Here is an 18,019-nt window from a genome sequence, read left to right as displayed (position 1 = left end):
CACCCGGATTGGGCAGGTCGGCCCTCTCATCGTCATCCAGCTGGATGATCTCAAATGGAGCTGCACGAATATATGAACCAAGAAAAACATTAGTGTTCAGTAGGAGAAGACCTCACCATCCAAGTCAGACGGCTCAACATACCCTTGGAGGTGGTGGCATCTATCGCATCAGCGTCACTCGGGCCTGGCTTGCAGGCATGCGGGCCTGCCGAAGTTGTCAAGGTGTCATTTTTACAAGGTTCAAACAACACTCGGTCATCAACCGGATCAGCACAAAAACAAACAAAGAATCAATAAAGATACTTACATCAAAGCGACGGGCACCGCCACCCTGATCCGAGGCACCGCAACCTTCCGAGGTGTTGCGGGGACCTCCTTGGGCGGCTTGGGATGCTTCTCGGCCGAGCTCTCAACCTTGGTGTGCGCCTTCTAGGAGCTGTGAGTCATCCGTCCCAAAGTAGTCGGTTGTGACGCCCCTCCAGCCTTGCCACTCGGGTCATGTTATGCCTTCGTGCGGGGTTCCTTGGGGGCTTATAGCACGGAGAGGACTCGGCCTCCTCCCCATCCTCCGTACTCTCGTCCTCGTCACTCTCCTCATCGTTGTCGTCATCGTCATCATCGTTGTAATCCTCTTCTGAGTACCGGTGCTCAGAATCACTCACCGTGTCTTCAGGCGACCGGTCAACCGCTGGGATGTTGGAAATCACGTTCTAGAATTCCTGAGGAGCGAACACATCAAGACACTGAAATCAGATACGCAAAAAAGCAATGTACCAGCAAGTTCGTTGGGCAGAAGCACTTTACCTCGACAGTCAGCAGGAGATCTCTAGAGTAGGCTGGTACGAGCCTGGCTCCCTGCGGGTTGTCTCGAGCATATGTGATGGCCTTGATCTTGGCCCCCACATCCTTCTTAGAGAGCTCCTCCGGGTGCACCCGTGTGGGATCATTCGGCGCCTCATATAGACACATGGGGTGGGCCCTGGCCTACAGCTGCTGGATCCGCTGAGTGAGGAAAGTCTTCAGTAGGTCCATGTCATTCACGGCCGCATTCACGACTCCGACCAGTGCGGTGGCCAAGATGTTGATCTCATTCTTCTCCTCCTTTGCCACCAAAAGGGACTCAGGGGCCCTCACCCTCTCCGTCAAGTACGTCAGGAGGCCCGACTGGTAAGTGCCGCTGGGAACATCTCTGCAATAAAACCATGTCCCCTGCCACCCCTTGACATAATCGGGGAAACTCATCTTAGAATAGGCACTCCCCCCTGGACTTGGATGCCCAAGCCCCTAAACAGCTGGGTGACGTGGGTCTTCACGCCGACTAACAAGTCCTTCTTGACGATGATCGGCCGAAAAGTGAAGATGTGCTTGAAGAGGCAGCCCAGGAAGTTCTCGCGGAGGGAGATGAAAGCTGAAAGATAGATAATGGCATTGGGGGGAGATGATCGAGTTGCACATTGAAATAGTCAAGAAACACTCGAAAAAAGGATGAGGAGGCATGGAGAAACACCGCGCGAAATGAGTGACGAACAGGACTCGCTCATCCTCCTGCGGCGCTAGTTCGACCTTGCCTGCACCAAGGCAGCGCCACCCGTCGCATGGAATAAGCCCCTCCTCTGCAAGCTCCTCCCGCCGGCGAGCTGTGACGTGCGACGGGATCCAATCCCCTGATGCGCCTCCCGCCGCCACACCGGTACCGGAGGAGGAAGCCTTTCCTGCTTTCTTCGCCTTCTCCGCCTTGGTCGTAGAACCCTTCGCCATCGTTGCGTGCTCAAGTGGAGGAGAGAACCGGAGGAGTCGGAGCAAGAGAAAGGGGGATCTGAGGGCTGCACCTTTGCCCCAAAATCTTTTATATCACAAGACAAATCTCCAGTCGGATCTCCCACTACAGATCTCTAGATCGACGACCCGCGCAGTGGTGCGTTACGCAGATCGGGCGTGGGACATGGCGGAAGTTGTGCGTGAAAATTGAGGAGCCATGACCCCACTTTCCCACTAGCGCATGACATTACCGCTTCTACTTGCGAACACACAAATTCGACGTGTCAATCCACTTTTCAGGATGAGTCAATCCGATTGATTACCTGCGATCCCTTTCCTAAAGGGCATGTGTCAACCCGACTGACTACCCTCCATGGGGACCCGTACACTCGGCCACGTTAAACACCTGACTAAAGTCTTCTTCAGGATTGTTACGTGATGATCTTGGCGCCCCTCCGCGAGTTCGCTTGGACCTCTCAGTAGGCTCCAAGGCGCATGACTCATAATCATGGACCCATAGAAAGCCTATGCTAGCGTTCCCCTAGCATGAGGAGTGGCGTCTCTCCGGAGAGTCAGACCACGTGTCGGCGTCGCCACTCGGGTTGTGATGGCATGCCCACACTTGGGCCCTAATCTATCTCCTCTGAGAGACCTTACGAATGCCACCGGGTTTTTCTCGATGATCAACAACACCCGGTCACCTAGGTAAACCAATAGTCCAGAATTCGTTGTGATTTCGTCCAAGGAACAACAAGCCACGGTTCGGAAACGCATTTCGGGTGCCCCCGGAGCACTCGGACTCAAGCGAAGGATCGGTTTGTTTGTCCTACGAAATCTCAACCGATTTGGGGGCTAATGTTGTGGTCACCTATTACAGCTAGGGTCAAGGACCCATTATTTGGGACCCACATGGGGCCCATCACCATCATAGGTAGGTCCCTAGACCAAGCCAACATTCATATGAATACATCAGGAAGTTCACTCAGGCAGCTCTGCAGCACTCGGACGATCACACGTCACTCGACCGATGGGCCACCACTCGGACATAGAGGACAGGAGGACATCATGGGAGCTACAATGGTCGAGGAATCCTAAGTCATCCACTAATTAGAGTTATAGTTACCATTGCCTATAATTGTTGTAGTAAAGTCTCATTACACTAGTAACTGACACATTCAGTGTCATTTATTGCATTGGCAGCGTGGGAGACATGGGGCTCCAGTGCACTCTATATAAGCCGCACCCCTATCCATAGCCAGGCACGAGCAATCTTTGTAACCATACCCATTAAATGAAAGCAACCCTCAGGGCACGAGACGTAACACTTTTACCTCCGCCGAGAGGGGCCTTAACTCATTAAACACTGAGTGTTACACCTGCACTATAGCTAGGCTCTGCCCCTTATTTGTACCCCTAGTACTCATTTTCAGGATCGTAACCCCAACACCTCCAACTAAATCAGCTCTCCACCCAGGGGTACCTCCCAGATCCACATTTGACCTCAACTCGCCCAGGCCTAATATCCGTCGATGGGCAGACACACGCTGGTAATCATCCCATCCCTCATGAGGATGAGTGGGTATGCTTTGTCCCTTTCCTCCTCCATTCGCTAGGATTCCCAATCCACCCTTTACTTCGTATTTTGCTCAAGTTCTACGGGATTCAACTGCACCACCTGACCCCTAACTTGATCTTGCACATCGCGGGGTTTGTCATCCTATGTGAAATGTACCTCGGGTGCGAGGTCCACTTTGGACTATGGAGATGATACTTTTGTGTGATATCTTGCTCCCGAGACAGGAAATTGCATGACATTGGAGCCGCGAACGTGAGCAGAATAGTCAGAACCGGCTATCCTAGCGGCACCCCTCGAGAAGACGACACATGGGTATCCTAGTGGTTCTATGTGGCCGATGTACCACTGCATGAGCTAGCTCGGCCCGGGCTCCTGCCCTTCTCTTCGGATCCTTCAAAGAAACTTCATAGCTAGAGGCCATGGAGCAATACTCGAAAGCATGATGGAGATGTGGCTTGTCTTGTAGTGAAGGTGAGGTGTCTGACAAATACATGCCTCACTATTATTTAACGGCCCATGTCTGAAGAGTCCAGTATCTTCGACAACGATAGCATCTGTTGTGTATGTACAACGGGACTAACGATGCTAAATGGTCAATCCGGAGAGGCTTCGACAATGATGTAGCCTTTGGCACAGCCATAGCTGGCATATATAAGGGCGAAGCCACGTACTTTGCAAAGAAGAAATTAATAGACAGCATGTCTTACTATAATCTCAGCGACAAAGTAAGTCTTCTCCACCCGTGTTGTTTATACGAGTAGTACACTTTACTCCCTCTAAATGACCGATGTGTTAGACCAGCAACGGAGGCGCTGGGTAGAGGAGATAAAGTGCCATGAGCCTGAGCCAGTGACGACCGTCAGGACGACGACCCGGTATTTCATGAGGACAAGGTGTTATCCGCCATCTACGAGGAGGGGACATTCTTCCTAAAGAGCCTTGTTGGCTCCAAAGTATCAACCATCCTGGACCTACCGGCGATGCAACCATCTTCTTCGGTAAAACCTACTTTTGTCTCTTCTTGGAAGAGAACTTCAACCCCAAGCACCCTGAGTCCTCTTCCTAAGGGTCTTCTCTCAAGCGCATGCGTGGCGGCTATCAGTGTCAAAATCGCCGGATCTCGGGTAGGGGGTCCCGAACTGTGCGTCTAAGGCTAATGGTAACAGGAGGCGGGGGACACAATGTTTACCCAGGTTCAGGCCCTCTCTATGGAGGTAATACCCTACTTCCTGCTTGATTGATCTTGATGAATATGAGTATTACAAGATTTGATCCACCACAAGATTGCAATGGCCAAACCCTAGAAGTCTAGCCTATGAGATTATGATTGTCGTCCTACGGACAAAACCCTCCGGTTTATATAGACACCGGAGGGGGCTAGGGTTACACAAAGTCGGTTACAAAGAAAGGAATCTACATATCCGAATTGCCAAGCTTGCCTTCCACGCAAAGGAGAGTCCCATCCGGACATGGGACGAAGTCTTCTATCTTGTATCTTCATAGTCCAATAGTCCGGCAATAGTACATAGTCCGGCTGTCCGAGGACCACCTAATCCAGGACTCCCTTAGTAGCCCCCGAACCGGTCTTCAATGACGACGAGTCCAGCGTGCAGATTGTCTTCGGCATTGCAAGGAGGGTTCCTTCTCTGAATACTTCAAAGTACCTGACTTAAATAGAAGTGTCCGACCCTTCATTTAATGACACGCTTGTCGGCTTCTGCACCTTCATGATTCCAGCTTCCACGTGTCGAGCGAATACGAGAGGTCAGGGCATTTTTGCATTTACCACCCTGACCGTATGAAAAAATTGTCTACTAAAGAGACGGGGATCTTCAGATCTAATCCACACCATCTCTCCCAAATGAGGAATCCTGAGAGCTTGCTCGCCAAAACCACCCCAACATGGCTAGCGCTCCCAGCTCCTCCTCCCGCCCTCACGGCCCCAAGCAGGGGGATTGGGGAAAGTGTTCCATATCCCACGGCCAATTGGCGAAGCTGCAAACCCAGGGATTTCTTCCCCCCGCAGGTCTAGTCCCCTTCCGAGCCGGACTAGCTTCTTTCGACGGCAGGGAACAGGCGAAGAAGTTCCCCAACCCGTCTAGGGGGAGCGGGTATGCTTTGTTCCCTATTTGCTGAGAGGCGTCGGATTTCCAATCCATCCGTTCCTCTGAGGGCTTCTGGAGTACTATGATCTCCAACTGCATAACTCCACACCTGCCTCCATCCTGCATATTGCGGGTTATGTTGCTATTTGCGAGCTATTTCTTGGCTACGAGGCTCATTTCGAGCTATGGAAAAAGTTATTCTGTCTCGTCCCGCATAATCAAGAGGGATCAATATTCCAAGTGGGCGGAGCTAAGATATGGTGCATCGCTGGTACCGGATACCTATCTGGTACTTCGAAGAAGGCATCTGAAGAATGGCCTTCCGAATGGCTTTATGTTGAAGACGTATCCCTCCTGGCCCAATTCGGAGGGGTCTTCCTGAATATTCAAATACTCCATTGAAGAAGCGCCTCAGCTGGTGTCCTCGGAGCCCCAGGGAGAAAGATAGCATGCGGTCCACCAATTGATGAGCAAGATAAAGACGCTTGCTCAATCCAGATTATCAATAGTCGAGGTTATGGTGATATCCATAATGCGAGGGGTTCAACCACTCCAATACCAAGGGCGCCCCATGTGGCACTTCAACAGGGAAGAGGATGCCACCCGCTATGGTCGGAAGGGTCCGGACACTCACGCCGCTTTGGCGAAAATACTGTCCGGATTATACAAAGGGGAGGAGGAGGAGTTCATCCACATTAAGCCTAGGGATGGATTTTCCATGTACAACCCTCCCAGTTGGGTAAGTTTTCGCCCCACTACTCTATTCCATCAACTCCCTGAATCCTTTTTTCATAAATATTAATCCGTCATTTATAATAGGAATGGCGGAAGGTCACCAGAGAGATCCACAGCCCCACCCCATAGCCAGAGGACCACAACCATGCCCTCGACGCCTGATTCGAAGAGGATCCGGATATATTCATGGAGCTCAGGGTAGGGGTGTTTCACCAGGCGAGCTGTGACATCACCGAAGTGGCCATCCTTGCCGACTATCCCGGCCTTCTCCCTGCGACACATGTAAGTAATTAGGAGACTCATCCTTTGATATAATTCCCTCTTTCTGCCTCACCCACCTCACTATATTATGCTCTAAAGGGGAGGCGATCGACGCGCCAGAAAGCGGCGCCTATGACGGGCAGGCCTCTGAAGAGGAAGGCGAATAGAAATAAGGTCGAGCCTTCATTGAAGACGTATGGTTTTAAACACGCCCCATGGCCGTCATCTTAAAGTATGACACTACCCGCTGTGTCTTATCAGGAAGAACATTCGCCGAACTATGTCCGGGGATCCAGCCGCTCATGCCTCTACTAGCCGGATTCTGGACCCTGCCGCGAGGACAGGGGCCAACATGGAAGTGACACCGGATTGTCCTTCTGCGGAGGATTCAGATAGATTATCCGCCACAAACTCCAAAGTGGAAAGCGCCATGAGTCATCGGCACCGGTGGGACGCTCTTCGCGACCCTGGTTTTTCGGAAGAAGCTTTCAATGCCTTCAACTCGGGTGATGCATACATCCGAGCTGCTCGAGATGGGCTTGCAAGAGCCATAGACCAGTATTTAAAAGATATGCGAGTAAGTACTCATTTGTACAAAACTGATAATCATATACCAGTAGCCCCCAAGAGTTGAAACAGTTGGTACAACTGATTTAAGGATCGTTATATGACCAGGTGCTCACAGGGAAGAATAATCTATTATCTGAAGAGCTAAAAAAGTGTCAAGACCAGTTGTCTGCTGCTACCGCCGAACTGGAGAAATCCAAGAAGGCGGCATCTGGTAATGTTCCCCTCCATAGAGAAAACATAATCATATACCAGGATTATTAATACAGGTGCAAATCTTGTGACAGAGGCACCGAAGGTCGCACAAGCGGGAGTTCTAGGAGCTCAAAGGCAACTGGCTGCAGGCGAACGTATCCTGACACAGGTCAGGGTGGAGAAGAACAAACTCCAAGATGCCAACACCCAGCTCGGCGAAGAGCTAAAAGATGTGCGGGCCCAGCTAGCTGACTCCATGAAGAAGAAGAAGAAGCTGCAAGGCGGCATTATTTAGTATGTGTTTGGACTTACCGTTACATAGTTCGACAAGGAAAGAAACTGATAATAATTATGTCTGTAGGTATATTGACGGGCCGTCCCGAAGAGGAGGTGTCCGGATCGTCAAGCGATCTGCTACAAGAGTTGTCGCCAATGCAGAGAGAGCTCGGCAGGCGATGCAAAGTGTGGCCAAGGCCTTATGGCCATCCGACTCTCCTCCAGGAAGTATGGAGGTGCTTGTACAACTATTCCATGGAGCGCGGTGGTGCTTCTGATTATGGAAGATGTCGGCCTGCCAGGAAGGTGCGCGAGAAGCCTGGGCAATGGTGAAAACTCAGTATACCAAGATCGACCCAAACCACTTGGCCAGGTCAGATCTGTAGGGTCAAATGGGGAAGAAATTCCCGTTAGTCTGGTATATGACCAGGTTCAAGTAGCCGCCAAGTATTCCCAGCAGGATTGTAGGGTAGATAGCTTATTAGATGGCATAGAAGAAGAAGTGTTTGAGTCTAAGTGACTATGTATTTCATTTCACAAATGAATGTCTTTAGCTGAATTGTAAAACGATTGTCATGGCGGACCTTTTCGCTTCAACCTCTGGACCCTAAGGTGCGGAGTGCTTCGGAATACCAGCTCGGTAATGTAAACCGGGGTACGCGTGGAAGCCAGGCATAGGGGTCATAGTTGCTTGAACAGACAAGTATCCGGCTAGTTATGTTATATTACATTTTGATCATAAGAAACATCTTCCATAGAGAATAGTTCCATTAAGGGTTCCTTTCCCTGGGTAAGCATGCATTAATGTGCCTGTCCGAACTGTGTTTGAAAAAACACAGTATACATAACATCTGGGGGTTCATAAAGTGACAAGTAAAAAACATCTTTAGTCCGCCGACTGAATATTCCCTTAAGAATGCTAGCTTTCAGCTTCACCCAGTCTAAGGTACACATCCGGATGACCCGGCAGTAACAATCACAGAGGTGCTCCCTCTATGTCCTAGCCGAACTAATGGGAATGTAGGGCATAAGTACAGGAGCCAGGCGACCCTGCTTGGCCAAAACATAAGTCATATCAATGCATATAATGGCGAAGAAAAGGTACATATGTGGAAAAGACACATATGTGGTGAGCTTGATGCTCGAAAAATAATAGTAATAAGCTTTTGTACAAGAAGCCCCCAGGTATACTTGGCATAGATATTAAGAATTGTATGCGTTCTTGGTGTACGGTTTAACCGTACCAAAGCTTTACAGCTTAAGAAATAAAAGCGAAAAGAGTGGAAAAATAAATAAAGGGAGGAAAAGGAGAAAAAGGAGATGAACAAAGAGTCGGGCGCTAGGCATAGAATCTTCGGAGTCTGGACGCGTTCCACGGGTTCGGCTCCAGGTGGTTGTCTGATGCATCACGCAGGCGGTACACTCCTCCAGTGAGAACTTCATCGATGATGAAGGGACCCTCCCACTTGGGCTTGAGTTTGTCCTTTTTCTTCTCCGGCAAGCATAGAACGAGTTCGCCAATGTTATAAGTCTTGGCCCGTACTTCTCTTCTTTGATATCTGCGAGCCTGTTGTTGATAGAACGCGGAACGGGCTTTAGCGACATCGCGCTCCTCCTCCAGGGCATCTAATCTGTCCTGTCGATCCAGCTCGGCCTCTCTCTCTTCGTACATGCCCACTCGAGGTGAGTCATGAATAATGTCGCAGGGTAACACAGCCTCTGCGCCGTACACCATGAAAAAGGTGTATATCCGTTTGAACGATTGGGCGTGGTCCGCAGCCCCTAGAGTACGGAGTCGAGCTCCTCCACCCAGTGCTTGTCTGATTTTTTCAAAGACCGCACTAATCTGCGTTTGATGTCGCTCATAATAAGACTGTTAGCTCATTCGACTTGACCGTTGGTTTGTGGGTGGTATACAGAGGCGTAATCGAGCTTGATGCCCAGATTAGCATACCAGGCTTTCACCTCATCCCTGTGAAATTGGAGTCGTTATCAGTGATAATGCTGTGTGGAACACCATAGCGGTGCACAACGCTGGATATAAAATTTGTCACTGGCCCGACTTCAGCTGTTTTGACTGGTTTGGCCTCTATCCACTTAGTGAATTTATCCACCATGACCAACATGTATTTTTTCTTGTGGCTTCCTCCTTTAAGGGGTCCGACCATATCAAGCCCCCAGACCGCAAAAGGCCATGTGATGCAGATTGTTTGTAGAGCGGTGGGAGGCATATGGCTTTGGTTGGCGAAAAGTTGGTATCCGACGCAATGTTCGACGAGGTCATGTGTGTCTGCTCGGGCCGCTGGCCAATAGAAACCTACACGGAAGGCCTTGCTTACAAGGGCCCGAGCCGCAGCGTGGTGACCGCTGAGACCGGCATGAATTTCAGCCAGGAGCTACCGCCCTTCCTCCTCGGAGATATATCTTTGAAGTACTCCGGTAGCGCTTTTCTTATAGAGTTCTCCCTCATGGACCTTGTAGGCTTTAGAGTGTCGCACAATGCAACGTGCCTCATTCTGGTCCTCGGGAAGCTCTCGCCTATTAAGGTAGGCCAAGAAGGGTTCGGTCCATGGGGCAATGACTGCCATCATGAGATGGGCCGATGGTGTAATTTCGGTGGCTGAGCCCCCGATGATGTCGGTGTGTCCGGATTCTGGGGTTGTATTCGGGTTTGGATTTGTAGTGCCGCTCTCCACTTGCCATACCATGGATGGCTTCAAAAGCCTTTCCAGAAAGATGTTAGGTGGGACGGGGTCGCGCTTGGCGCAGATGCGAGCAAGGATGTCCGCCGCTTGGTTACTTTCTTGAGCCGCATGGTGAAACTCGAGCCCCTCAAACCGAGCCGACATTTTGAGAATGGCATTACGGTAAGCCGCCATCTTCGGATCTTTGGCATCGAAATCTCCATTTATTTGAGATATTGCGAGGTTTGAATCCCCGCACACTTCCAGGCGTTGTATGCCCATGGAGATAGCCATCTTAAGACCATGCAGTAAAGCTTCATATTCGGCTGCATTGTTGGAGTCCGTGAATAATATTTGTAGGACGTACTGGACAGTATCCCCAGTAGGGGATGTCAGGACAACGCCTGTCTCTAGGCCTGCCAGCATTTTGGAGCCGTCAAAGTGCATGACCCAATTGGAATATGTGACGTACTCTTTAAGGAGTCCGGCATCTGTCCATTCAGCGATGAAGTCGGCCAATACCTGGGATTTAATTGCTCGGCGCGGTTTGTATGATATGTTGAAAGGGAGGAGCTCAATGGCCCACTTGGCAATCCGGCCCGTAGCGTCGCGGTTGTTTATTATGTCGTTGAGAGGTACCTCGGAAGCCACCGTTATCGAGCACACTTGAAAGTAGTGTCGTGGCTTCCAGGATGCCATGAAAACCACATATGTTATTTTTTTGGTAATGAGGGTACCGGGATTTTCATGGTGTGAGGACGGTGGATACGTAGTATACCGGCTTCTAGAGCGGGAATTTGTGTCCGTGCGCCTCTCGTTCGACGACGAGCACCGCGCTCACGACTTGGTGTGTGGCCGATATGTATAATAACATGGGTTTGCTGATGTTTGGCGCGGCCAGGATTGGGTTGCTTGCTAGAAGAGCCTTTATTTATTCCAATACTGCCATTGCCGCGTCTGTCCACTCGAAGTGTTCGATGCGTCGGAGAAGGCGATACAGTGGCAATGCCTTTTCTCCTAGTCTAGAGATAAAGCGGCTTAAAGATGCCACACATCCGGATAATTCTTGGACCTGTTTAAGGTCTGTTGGGGTAGCCAACTATGACAAAGCTCGGATTTTTTAGCTGGGTTTGCCTCAATTCCTCTATTTGAAACGATGAAGCCCAGAAGTTTTCCAGCGGGGACGCCGAAAACACACTTTTCGGAATTGAGCTTGATGTGGTATGTTCGGAGGTTGTCGAATGTGAGACGTAGATCATTAATTAAGGATTCAACATGCCTAGTTTTGATGACTACATCACCCACGTATGCTTCAACTGTCTTGCCGATTTGTTTCTCCAGGCATGTCTGAATCATGCGTTGATATGTGGCACCGGCGTTTTTGAGCCTGAAAGGCATAGTGTTGAAGCAGAAAGTCCCGTATGGGGTGATAAATGTCGTTGCACCTTGATTGGACTCCTTCATCTTGATTTGATGGTATCTGGAGTATGCGTCAAGGAAACACAGTGAGTCATGTCCTGTGGTGGCATCGATGATCTGATCAATGCGGGGGAGGGCGAAAGGATCCTTAGGGCAAGCCTTGTTAAGGTCTTTGAAATCGACGCATAGGCGCCAGGATTTATCCTTATTTGGTACCATCACAGGTTTGCTAGCCAGTCCGGGTGTTTTATCTCTATGATGAATCCGGCCTCGAGCAACTTGGCTAGCTACTCTCCCATGGCTTGTCGTTTGGGTTCAGAAAAGTGCCGTAATGTTTGCTTGACCGACTTATATCCCTTCAGTATGTTTAGGCTGTGTTCGGCTAGCCTGCATGGGATCCCTGGCATATCAGAAGGGTGCCACGCAAATATGTTCAGGTTTTCGCGTAGGAACGCCCGCAGTGCAGCGTCGACCGTGGGGTCCAGCTGTGCCCCGATGGATGCTGTCTTTGTGGAGTTCGTTGGGTGGACTTGGAATTTAACTATTTCGTCTGCTGGTTTAAAGGAGGTGGATTTGGATCGCTTGTCAAGTATCACGTCGTCCCTATCCACCGTGGAGCGCAATGCGGTTAATTCTTCGGCCGCGAGGGCTTCAGACGATGCCTCAAGGGCTAAGGCGGCAGTTTTGTTTTCGGCGCGGACTGCTATGTCCGGATCACTGGCAAGAGTGCTGATTCCATTGGGCCCGAGCATCTTGGGCTTCATGTACCTGTAGTGGGGTATGGCTTGGAAGCTTGCAAATGCATCTCGCCCTAAAAGGGCATGATATCCACTGTTAAAAGGGGCCACCTGAAAGGTTATCTCTTCGGAATGATAGTTTTCCGGCGTGCCGAATACCACATCGAGTGTGATTTTTCCTGAACAATGTGTCTCCTGATTGGGGATAATTCCTCGGAAGGTCATGCTACTTTGCTCAATGCGGCTCCTGTCTATTTCCATTTTGTTGAGAGTTTCCTCGTAAATGAGGTTTAGTCCGCTGCCGCCGTCCATGAGAACTTTGGTAAGCCGAAAACCGTCCACAATTGGACTGAGGACTAGTGCGGCAGCTGCCCGGATTGTTCTGAATTTTGGTTCGTCACTGGCATTGAAAGTTATGGCCGTGTCATTCCAGGGGTTTATTGCTGCAACTTGGCAGACTTCGGCGAGGCCGCAGAGTGCCCTTTTGCGCCTATCATTTGACGCGAAAGTCTTGAAGATTGTCAGCACTGTATGGTTGTTGTCTTCCATGGGATGTTGCTCTGCGGTATTTCTGATGAGGAGATCCTCGCTGCTCTTCGCCACCTGCCGGAGTATCCAACATGCTCTAAGGTTGTGGGTTGGTATGTTATCCGGTGTTGTGTGTATATTGCATGGCCTATCGAGCCATCCCTCTAGGACGGTTCCGCGCCCCGTAATGGGCTTTGATTTTTTGGCTATTGGATCGGGCGACCGACGAGGGTGCACCCTTTTTGTCTGGACGAGGGGTTTAGTGGAAACCGGCGGCTCCCAAGAGGCTACCTGAGTTTTCCAGGCGAGTTCCATTGCGCAGTACTTCTGTACTATGGTTGCCCAGTCAGTGAAGTGTGATACGTGACGGCGATTGATTGCATTGAGGATTCCCTCGTTCGTGCAATTTTTGCAGAATAATGAGATTGCGTCTTCATTGCGGCAGTCTTTGATCTTGTCCCTGACAAGGAGGAATCTGGCCCAAAAGTCATGGACCGTTTCCCGGGACTGCTGTCTGATGTGGGTAAGATTGCCTATATCTGGGTGGGTGGGTGGATTTAAGTCTGAACCCTGACCCAATCTGGGATCCGGAGCTTGAGAAACTTCCGAGCTTAACAGTTCGGGCTCCGGGATGTCAACCAATTTTTTAGGCCCACAGTCTGATTCTAAGTTCGGAGTATGGGGTAAGTCTTCCTGTGGGTGAGTATCCGGCTCTAGGAGCTCAGAGATCCGAACATAGTTCATCCTCGACATAGGGGAAGAGTCGTCCCACTGCTCCTCCAATACCGATATCTGATGGGTGATCGGCGGAGATTCGATTTCTCTCTAATCGGGTTTAAGCCCAATCTGACCGTAGTCCGTAGCGACTCCCAAGGCATAGATGCAATCTAGGAGTTCGTTTAAACACGACAACTCCATCTGATCCATCTGTTCGGAGTATTCTGAGCTAACACGGAGGCGATTTTCGATGACACGAGAAGTTATCGTCGGCCCAACGGCCGAACGGGCGATCATGGTAAAACCACCCAGCCGGAGGGTTTGGCCTGACGCCAGGGCTCCCCCGGCGGTGATGTTGTCCTTGATGACAAGGCGAGCCATCAAGCCTATCTACGACGCAGCAGCGGAACTCTCAATGAAAGCACCAATGTCGGTGTCAAAACCGGCGGATCTCGGGTAGGGGGTCCCGAACTGTGCCTCTAAGGCTAATGGTAACAGGAGGCGGGGGACACAATGTTTAACCAGGTTCGGGCCCTCTCTATAGAGGTAATACCCTACTTCCTGCTTGATTGATCTTGATGAATATGAGTATTACAAGAGTTGATCTACCACGAGATCGCAATGGCTAAACCCTAGAAGTCAAGCCTATGAGATTATGATTGTCGTCCTACGGACTAAACCCTCCGGTTTATATAGACACCAGAGGGGCTAGTGATGAGGACATCAATACCATTGTTATACCCACAGCCCCTATTGCTACATATACTGGACCAATTACTAGAGCTCGCGCACACCAATTAAATTATCAGGTACTTTCGTTTCTTGCTATTGATTCTAATGTTCATGAGAATATGATGTTGCCTAAATTGGACACATTTGTTTTGCTTACAAATGAAGGGCCTAGCTTGGAGAAGGATGAACATTGGAGCAAGAACAAGCATGAAGATGATGGCTTGCGCAAGGGGAACAAGAACGGAGTTACAAGTGATGATTTCAGGACTTTGAAGCCACCATAATGGGTGCATGAAGCCTTGGACGAAATATACAAGATGCCACTTCATAAATTTCGTCCCGAGGCTATTCTAGGTGTTGCGTCACCTTATTATTGGGCCAGGCCAATGTAATTTTGAAATACATAAGTATAGGCTATTTTTAGAGTCCGTATGTGTGGGGAAACAAGAGATGGGGTTGATTTCGGACCCCTCCACCAAGGGCCATGAAATCCCCCTCCCCTCTTCCTCCATATATATAGCCTTAGGGCACCATTTAGACTTTGGGTTTTGTTTAGATTAAAGTTCACCATAGCTGCAACTTCGTGTACTTCGTTTGTGTTCAACGACCAGACAAAGGCGTCACAGAACCCCGCCTTGATCAATAAAGCTTTCCTCTTATATTCGCAATATCCAGATTGCAATCTTAGTTTCTTGCTTGTTCTTCATTTGCCTGCAGGAAACAGACCTTTGTGGTCAGGTTGATCGTGCTCCAGCGTGGTCAATAACCTCTCGGAGTTGGTTTAGCGATTGCTAAGGTGCGACGTCCTCGCACATTCGTAGTTGGATCATCAAAGTCGACTTCCTCCAAAACGATAGCCACCATCTCATCGAAAGATGGGACACCTTTGCCTCTATCAAGTGGTATCATATTTTCAGGTTGCTTGGTGAGATTTTACAGTTTTTCGTAGTTTAGATCAAGTCTTTTCTTCATACCTATAGTCCACGAAAAAGCCAAAAATATTTTAGGGTTAGTTCATCCTATCCGAACCAATCTGAGCCTTTGCATAATCTCTTCTGTATTTGCTTTGTTGAATTTGCGGTTGCATCGTCGTGTCAAGTTGCTGGTCTTAGAGTCTAGTTTCCCTTAGAGTTTCGAGTTCTGTTCACAAGTTGTCATGACGCCGCCGCACCATCGTCATCGCTCCTGCCATCTACCACCACCGCTGATCCGCCACAGCTCTGAATCAATATCCATATACCACCACCAATCCGTATCCATATACCACCACCAATCCGTATCCATATACCACCACCAATCCGTATCCATATACCACCACCGATCCGTATCCATATACCACCACCGCTACCATATACCACCACCGCTGCCATATCCTACCACCATATATCCACCAACAATCCGAGTTACTTTCATATTAGGTTTGTTTTCGAGATCCGTCTAATTTCCGATTCGTGTTCCTTGCCTGAGTAGGTTTCAGAAAAAAAAAGTGTCTGGAGACCCCTGGGCAGTTTTTAGGCCAAAATTTTCGCACGCAAACATATTTTTTCCCTATCCTATTTTTAGGCTTTTCTGAGTCTTTTGAGCCTCGTGCCATCATAGTGACTTTTTTCGCACTTTTTCGTCGTCGCTGCCCTGATTTCCGAAAAAAAAGTCAAAAAAATTGTGCCTATCCTGTCAGTTTGACCTGGGAAGAGTTTTGAGACACTCGCCATTATAGTGATTTTTCGCAAAAAAAAACTAGAGCACAAAAAAACAAAAAGACAGAGCAAAAAAAAATTCAGTGTGCTTTTCCCTTGTTTACGTGCAGCGTCGCAATTTGTTAGTGTTCTAGGCTCGCGTCTGTAGCACGGTCTAGCCTAGGACCAGCACAGTACCATCGTTGAGCGTTTATTCAACTTTGCATTTGTGAATTGATTATTGCTGACCCTTTGCTACCATATTATAAGCCTTTCCAGCTCCACATACGTCTACGTCGTGCGTTTGACTCTCCCTGGTAATCGCTCTATCCAAGCTTTAAGAGTTTTGACTACAACGGTTGCCAATCACCGCCTGCTGCTGGGTAAGAACTGGTAAGAATTTGAGTTTTACTTGACAGATTTGTGACACCCACCACCACCACTTGTTAGTAGTCTGTAGGATCATATTCTTGTGTGTTTCTATTGCTGCTAACCATGCCAGGATCACAAGCCGACGAGATTGATTGGGATAACTTAACGAACAAGGAGCTTCATGATAAGTTTCAGCAAATGATGACTGAACAGGTGCAAGATGTGCTAAACAATTTTGAAGAGGCCATGGAGAAGATCACTGGCCTTGAGAAGACGTTCGAAACAAAGCTTGATAACAGATTTAATGAACTGCTTGCGCATCTTCCACCATCGGTTGCACCTGCCGCACCTCTGCAACAACAACAACAACAACAACTACCTCCACATCGTGAAACAGCCCTCCGCCGAGCGAGCCGTGTCCTTCTTCAGCCTGGCCAAACTGTTGGTGCTGATGTTGATACTTTTGTGGCTCCTGCTGCTGATGGGGAGGATGATTATGTGGGAGATTACGAGGATGAGGTTCATCAAAATCAGAACTACGTGCAACCACCCGCACCACAACCACCAGGTCGTCCACATGCAAATAATCACAATGGTAGGGCTCTCCCTCAGGTACGAGATCATGATCATCTTCCTAAACTGAAATTGAATATTCCACCATTTGAGGGTAGATATGTTACTGATATATATCTTACTTCGGAGTTAGAAACTGAACAACGATTTACATGTTTACAATATCCTGAGGAGAGACGTGTTCCTGCTGCTGTTTGTGCTTTCACTAGCTTTGCATGTGTTTGGTGGTCTGAACATTGTAGATTATATCCTATTCCAGCTACTTGGGCTGCTTTGAAAACTGCTATGCATACTCGTCGGGTTCCACCATATTATCAACATGAACTAATTCAAAAAGTGCAGCGTTTAAGACAAGGAATTTTTTTTGTAGAAGAACATTATCAGGAATTACAAACTGGCATGATTAGATGTGGTATTGTTGAGGAGAATGAAGCTATGCTTGCATGTTTTATGGGTGGATTATATAGAGAGATTCAGACCATTCTAGAGTATAAGGAGTATACTAATATCACTCGTTTATTCCATCTTGCTTGTAAAGCTGAACGTGAAGTGCAGGATCGACAAGCATTGGTGCGAACTAACTTTTCTGCAGGCTGACCTTCATCATGGACCATGTGCACCTTCTACTTCAACTGCACCAGCACCTCCATCAGGTGCCACCTCTAGCCGTGATACAAGAAAGCAGGCACAACCACCATTATCTGCCAAGAGCGCACCTGCCGGGCCTGCACAGAGTTCTCCTTCTTCCATGGCATCCACAGGGCACACAAGTGATATTATTTGTTGTCGTTGTAAGGGTAGAGGTCATTATGCGAGAGAATGCAAATCTCAGCATGTGATGATTGCTACTGACGATGGTGGGTATGAGTCCGCTAGTGACTATGATGATGAGACTTTGGCTCTTATTACATGTGAACAACATGGTGGAGATGATTCTGATCATGAGACGCAATACATGGCTCCTGAAGACGCTGACAGGTATGAATGTTTAGTTGCTCAACGTGTTTTGAGTGTGCAGGTCACACAAGCTGAGCAAAATCAGAGGCACAATTTGTTCCATACAAAGGGAGCTGTGAAGGAACGTTCTGTGCGTGTCATCATAGACGGA

The sequence above is a fragment of the Triticum dicoccoides genome, chromosome 4B (genome assembly GCF_002162155.2).
Source record: "Triticum dicoccoides isolate Atlit2015 ecotype Zavitan chromosome 4B, WEW_v2.0, whole genome shotgun sequence".
In the NCBI taxonomy this organism is placed as follows: domain Eukaryota; kingdom Viridiplantae; phylum Streptophyta; class Magnoliopsida; order Poales; family Poaceae; genus Triticum; species Triticum dicoccoides.
The sequence above is the reverse complement of the archived record's forward strand: the minus strand, read 5'-3'. Positions refer to the sequence as shown.